Source organism: Ochotona curzoniae, unplaced genomic scaffold (assembly GCF_017591425.1).
Source record: "Ochotona curzoniae isolate NIBS_2020 unplaced genomic scaffold, NIBS_Ocur_1.0 contig_1071, whole genome shotgun sequence".
Classification (NCBI taxonomy): domain Eukaryota; kingdom Metazoa; phylum Chordata; class Mammalia; order Lagomorpha; family Ochotonidae; genus Ochotona; species Ochotona curzoniae.
In genome coordinates this window covers 2,579,675-2,586,964 of record NW_024464939.1, presented here as the reverse complement: position 1 = coordinate 2,586,964, position 7,290 = coordinate 2,579,675, and the positions used below count along the sequence as shown (strand labels likewise).

The 7,290-nt window shown below is 41.8% G+C and overlaps 1 pseudogene; it reads left to right on the top strand.

Moving 5' to 3' along the window:
- Positions 1-960: 960 nt before the first annotated feature.
- On the top strand, positions 961-1,205 carry LOC121166107 (annotated as a pseudogene).
- The last annotated feature ends 6,085 nt before the right edge of the window (positions 1,206-7,290 follow it).

Genomic DNA, 7,290 nt, shown 5'->3' with positions numbered 1-7,290 from the left:
TACTTTGACATGGAATGCCAGCACGCAGCCTAATCAGCTCTTCTTTTAATTTTAGAAGGATATTAGCTCTTAACAACAGCTTCCCGAGTTTATAACTTTGAGCTATACATTTGTTACTGAACATGTGTTCTTTCTTCAAATGATTAACCCTTCCCAAGAAGAACACTGCAGTGTGGTTTAACTTCAAGGTGGCATTCATTTCAAGTTTTCTGGCTTACATTTAATTTGTCAGGGCTACGCATTACCATACAATTAGAATCGTTCATACAGGGGAAAAAAAACTATTTTTGTTAAGCATTTCATTAATCTCAGAAAGAACCTTGAAATATTATATTATGATAAAATTAATAATTTCAGTGATTCTACAAAGCGACTTGAAAGATTTTGGAAGATAACAAGAACTGTGGTGTGTTCAAGACTACGTGTCAGTCAGTTTTTTGTTCAAATACAGACCACCAGGCAAAACCACTTGGAGACTGTAGCATGCTGCCGCCTTATCTCTTATACACACAGACACACATCCACACACTCGACAGCTGAAGTCCCAACTTGCTACTCTATGGATGGTTATCTGTTATCTATATGACATAGCACATATGTTTATAATGTGAGTCAGCTGATTATGACTCATCATGGAAATTTGTCCTTATTGATTTGTTGAATAAAGGAAGAGTTTAGTAGGTGGAAAGCATTTGATGGCAGTCACTCTTCATGAGGTGACCATCAGCTACTTTAGTAACGTGAGCGTGAAGTCCTGATGCTATTTGGAAAGACAATGTATACAGCATTATGTTTAACTCCAAGTGGCACAACCGGAGAATACATCAACATGTGAATTCATATATGATGGTGCAGTTCCAATTATGGCTTGGCAAATGTGAAACCAAAATAAGGTGTTTTCTTGGGTGCATTTAAAACAATTGTATTACGCAGCAGTTGGTGGGCAGTAACGGAGCCAGGATGCTATGGAATATGCTGGCTGTTTGTCAGATTGCCCACAGAACCATAAGTGCTGCTTCTTGCAGGCATTTAGAAAATGAAGTTTCAGAGAAACAAAAGCTGTTTCAGTGCATACAATTCCAGTGCATCTAAAGAGTGGGTTGCTGACGCCCTCCTGGATAAAGCCACCATGGTTCTTACAGTTGTTGAAACAACATGCTGTGCATCAGCTAGCCATTGCTTCGTTCCCCAAGAAGCAGGATTGACCTGAGTCATCCCAGAAACCACTTGGTTCAGCTCTATTCAGCTCTCTATGGACCAGTAACCTGATAAATAACTGAGCTCTTCTTTGGGGATCAATATTTATTGACTGGTACTAACTACCACCTATAAAGCAGTCTTTTCCCAAAAAATCCACAAACAACAACAAAAGCAATTGTTCTATCCAAGAAATGCAATGTGCTTCTCCACAGAATCTTGATAAAGATTAGTTGCAAAGATCACAAACTGGGACTTGTGTGTGTGTGCGTCCATATTTTTCTATGCATCTATCTATAGCTATTACCTGTCTATTGATCTATCTACATCAAGAATTCTTTGCTGTTGAGTTATAGGTTTCAAAATAATGCAATAAGATAAATATACCAAAGAAAAAGAGCTTAGATCAAATCCTGTAGTATATTTAACATATCAAAACTCCTTACAACAACTTTTAGGAAGATTTCTTTGCATTTTAAAAAAAGATTTACGTATTTTTATTGGAATAGCAGATCTACAGAGAGAAGCAGAGAGAGAAAGATCTGCTATCTGCTGGCTCATTTCCTAAATGGCTGCAATGGCTGGAGCTGACTTATCTGAAATCAGGAGCCAAGAGCCTCTTCCAGGCCTACCATGAAGACGCAGGGTCCTAAGGCTTTGGGCCATCCTCTAATGCTTTCCTAGGCCACAGACAGGGAGCTGGATGGGAAGTGGAGCAGCCTGGACGTGAACCAGCACCCAAATGGGATTCTGGCACTTACAAGTGGATGATTAATCAGTTGAACCATCATGCCAGCCCCTCTGTAATGCTTTAAGCGTTTTTAAATTAATATAAAAAGAACAGATTTTGTACATTTGATAGGTACAATTTCAACAGTGTTTCTAATCAATGGCTGTAAGTTTAAGAGCCACTAAGGAATAAGGCAGGGAAAACATTAAAAAAAATTTTTTATTGGAAAGTCAGATTTACAGAGGGAAGGAGCAGAGACAGAGAGGAAGATCTTTGCCCACTGATTCACTCCCCAAGTGGCTGCAACGGCTGGAGCTGTGCCAATCTGAAGCCAGCAGCCTGGAGCCTTCTTCTGGGTCTCGCAAGTGGGTCCCAAAGCTTTGGGCTGTCCTTGAATGCTTTCCCAGGCCACAAGCAGAGAGCTGGATGGGAAGCAGGGCGGTAAGGATTAGAACTGGCGCCCCTATGGGATCCTGAAGCAGGCAAGGAGAGGAATTCAGCTGTTAGGCTATAGTGCCGGGCCCTGGTAAAGCATTTTTTTAAGGGTGAATCTTACTTTACTTTTTAATTAATCTTTAACAGATTTAGTATAATTTGTAGAGATAAGAACAAAATGGAATCCTCATCCTCCTCCCCTTGCTATTCTTTCCATCCTTCCTCATTTTTCTTTTCTTTTTTAAACTTTTGAATCACATATTTTAGATTTACACTACAGTAAAATGCTTAATCCTTCATAAAATAAGAAATTCAATGAGTGAAAAACATAAAGACATTAGTTTAGTGAGAATATAGACAACAAGTATAAATAGCAACTGGATAGAAAAATATGACCATTTTATCCATATACAATAAATTATAAAGGGATCGGGCCTGGCGCAGTGGCCTGGGCTATTTATTCTTTTATATTATTATTTTCCATGATACAGTTTTGTGGATATAGGGGTTCCTCCCTCCACTTCCCCTTCCTCTCTCACTATTTTGCTCTCCAACTATCCCCGCCTCCAATTTATCACAGTAGTATAGTCCTTTAATAACAGTTACAAGTTTAACTTTCTGTTATTTAAGTGTATCAGGACAGGATAAATATAGGCAAAGGCAGAAAATCTAGTGTCATACTGTGAAGTTATATTTAAATGTTTCATTGGGATGTAGAGATGAGTACAGCAACATGTTTTTACTTCCCAATAAGATGCTAGTCTCCATTATACAGTTCATCTATGAGAAAGCACACACTCACACACACACTCAATTACCTGTATCCATAGCATGACATTCTTAACCACTCATTTCAAAAGTATATTTCACACAAACGTTTTAGTTTTCACATGTAAGAGAGATCATGAAATATTTCTGTTTCTGCATCTGGCCTACTTCACTCAGTATGATATTCTAAAGTGCAGTTCATTTTGTTGCAGATAATAGAATTTCATTCCTTTTATAAAGTTCAATACTATCCCATTGTGTAGATATACCACATTTTCTTTATGTGTTCGTCTGGTGATGGATGGCTTGGTTGATTCCAAATTTTGGCTGTTGTGAAAGGTGCTGCTGTGAACAGGGTGGGGCAGGGATCTCTTTGGCTCACTCAAGTCTTGTATACATCCAGTCGTGAGATGGCTAGGTCACTAGCAAGTCTATTTCCATTTTTTAAAGTATGAACTTTCCACACTGTTTTCCCCAGTGCCTGCTCACATTTGCACGCTCACCAGCTCATTTACATGGCACCAGTTCATTAAGTGTCCCTGTTTTCCCACATCCTCGCCAGCATTTGATTCTATGTTTTGGCTTTTGGCCATTTTGATGGGGGGAGGCGATACATCACTGTAGTCTTGATTGCATTTTTTCTTTTTTTTCGGATGGCAGTGATGTTGACCGTTTTTCATGTACTTGTTGGCCATTTGTATTTCTTCTTTTGAGAACTATCTATACAAGTCCTTCGTGCATTTCTCAATTGGCTTGGTTGTCATTTTTGCCTGTTGTTAGGTTTTTAAGTTGCTCAACATTCAGATTATTACTCCTCTGTCAGCTTGAAGATTTGCAAATATTTTTCCAATTCAATTGAATATCTCTTCACTCTATTAATCATTTCCTTTGCTGTATAAAAATTTCTGGGTTTGGTCAAGTTCCATTTACTTAGTTTTGCTTTTCTTACCTGTGTTTTGGAGGTCTGATCTAACGAGTGATCTCTATACCAATGGCTTGGAGTGTTTCCTGTATAGTTTCTTCCAGAAACTTCGTAGTTGTTAAATTTTTATCTTTTATCCTTTTTGAGTTGATTTTTGTTTATGGTGAGAGATATGTGTAATTGGATTCTTCTATCCAACTTCAGGTATGTAAAATATTAAGAAATACGGAGTAACAAGGATTATGGCAAATTTGAGACTATTTGCTGTTTAAAGATATCCATTTATTCATAAAATCAAACTATCTTCACTGATTAAAATTATCTGTAGGTGAAGGTCAGTTGTGTACATCTGATACTGAGAAAAAAGTCACCCATGCCTTTTTAAATATAATGAAGTTTTTTCTAACTCTTTGAAAAAATTTATTTCAAATGATGTTTGCATACTTGATCAGGGTGGGAAGTCGGTATGATCACTGTTTCCAAACTTTCTATTTCTTCTTCCCATTTCTAAGGGGAGGCGGGAGATACGGGATAGGTCATGCCCAGCCTCCTAACCATCTCAGTACCCAAAGATGGGGAACGGCTACCTGATATCAACCCAGAGTCACAATGTGTCTCATGCTCTGAGGGTTCTGTCCAGGTGGATACAATGGCTCTGAAATGCAGTCTATCTCCCAATCTATGAATGAGGAACACCTTCCAATGTCCAATGACTGACACAGTTGATCTTAGAGTCTTCATTTGCCCAGATATTTGCTGCTGTTGTTTGGCTGGGGTAGTTGTCCTTCTTTGTTCTCCATTCTCTGCTATGGTACCAGATGTCCTGTGCAAGCCCCCATGGGCTGCCATGTTCTCTATGTGCACCATAGTCTGCCATCTAGCACTCCATCCTTTACATTTGGGAGGACCAGTTCTCCTAGATGGACTCATGGACCCATGCCAGGTGACCCGAGCCCCACTGGGCCACCTATCCCAGGGGCTCTCAAACTCAGCACACACCCTGCACATGGGCCGAGGGACCTGGGACAAGTGACCCGGGACTTGACCACCAACTCCTAGGGCTCACGGATCCAGCACACACTGCAGAGGCAGGCCCAAGAACCTAGGCCAGGTTCACCAGGTCCACCACCCTTGGAGCTCATGGATCCAGCATCCACCATTCAGGTGGACCCAGGTATGTGGGTCAGGAGACTAGGTCACTTTGGAGCCCCCATCTTTGGGGCTCACAGATTCAGACTCCACCTCACAGGTGAAAGTCCTGGGCCAGATGACCTAGGTCCCACTGAATCACCCACTGCTGTGGCTCATGGACTCAGCATCCACTACCCCCAGACTGACATGGCTCTTCTCTGCTTGACACAGGTGCTTCAGTCCACTTCAATCCAACCTGTCCCCAGTTCTAGCTTATGCTGGTTGGTGCTGCAATCTAGCCTTGCCCAGTCAGTCCCCTGTCCTGGTGCCAGTGGGAACTGACTGGTATTGTGGCTCAACCCAGCTCCTTCTGTACCCCATACTGGTTCTCAGATCTGCCAATGGATGTTATGGATTGGCCTGGCCTGGCCTACCCCCAGACCTGACTCACATGCATGATAGCAGGCATTATAACTGGGTCTGGTCTGGGCTGCCCCTGGCTTTGGTTCTTGTGCTCACCTGCAGGAATTGCATCCTGACAAAGACGTTCCCAAAGCTACTCTATCTGGTGTCCTCCCAGTGTCAGATTTTGTGCACACTGTGGGTCCTTGGCTCAGGCTGACTTTGCCCACCTCTTGCTCTGGGTAGGAGTAATGTCCCTGCCCAACAGGCCCATACCCTTTTCGGTTCTTACTGTTGGGTGTTGCAGCCCAGTCACACTGGTCTGCCCAGACATAGCTCTCGCATTGTTTAGCAGGTGCCAAAACCTAGCCCACCTGTTCTACATCCACTCTGAATAGTCTAGAGTCTAGTGCACAGTGGCACTCCCAAGACACAGTCCACACCTGTGCTGAGGGAGATTGCAGCCATGTCTGGCCTAGCCCAGTGCCCTGATTCTGGATCTCACACTCATCTGTAGGTAGGAATTCCAGCCCAGCTGGGGTTTCCCATTAGCTCTCCAAACCAGGCCTATTCCCAACCATAGATCTTGCACGTGCCAATGGAGATTGCTGTTCCACGTGGGTGAGCCCACATACTGTCCCACAGATTGTACCACCAGACCTGATTCATTCATGTATTTGTTGGCTTCATGGCCAAGCGCTACAATACCCATTCCCTTTTCCTGTACTCACTGGTGGGCTCCATATTCTTTTTTTTGTTTCTCTTTAAAGATTTATTTATTTTTATTGGAAAGAAAGATATACAGAGAGGAGGAGAAACAGAGAGGAAGATCCTCCATCTGATGGTTCACTCCCCAAGTGTCCTCCCAAGTGAACTCTGAGCATCTTAACTACTAAGCTAAACACCCACCACTCTATGGCAATCCCTTACTCTGTTTAAGAAGTCAAGTCAGAGGGTGCATTCTGACAAAAAAGCTTGCTGTCTTTTAAAAATGTGATCATTCTCTATGGCCTAATCTTTTGGGGCTTACATAACAAAATATCAAGGATTTGATAGCCTATACATAGGAGAAATTAATTTCTCACTGTTCTGCAATCTGAGATGTCAGGGCACTAACAAATTGAGTATCTAGTAGGGGCCTAGAAGGAGTGAGTATGGGGTGGGAATCTCCCTGGCCATTCATCCTATTCTTAAGTACTCCACTCTCATGACTCAGCTACCTCCTGAAGGCTCCATTTCTTGGTCCTGTCCCCTTAGGGGCTAAGATGTCAACATATGGATTTTAACAGACATAAATATTCATAATATAGCATGTGGGTGGCCAGAATTCACTCTTCTGATCTGAAAGTATTGTGATGCCCCCATTGAGAAAAAGCAAAACACTTTTCTGCCAGAGAAAGCTGATCACTAGCCGTAGCTGGTAGATGTTTTCTTGGCAGATATTCAAGACACAGACTTACTATGTAGACTCATATATTGACTCCTAATAGGTTACTTATTTTGCTCCATTAAGGCCATGGATAAATCCAATTTTTCCTAAATAATATTTCTTAGATATCCTGAGAATGTGATTTTGCTATCTTGGGGTTCCCGATGATAAAAAGAGAAGATGTTGGACAGAGCCAGTCATGCTGGAAAGATAATTTTTACGAGTTGTATAATGGTTTTTCTAACCAGTGACCGTGGGGGTAAATAGTACTCAAGA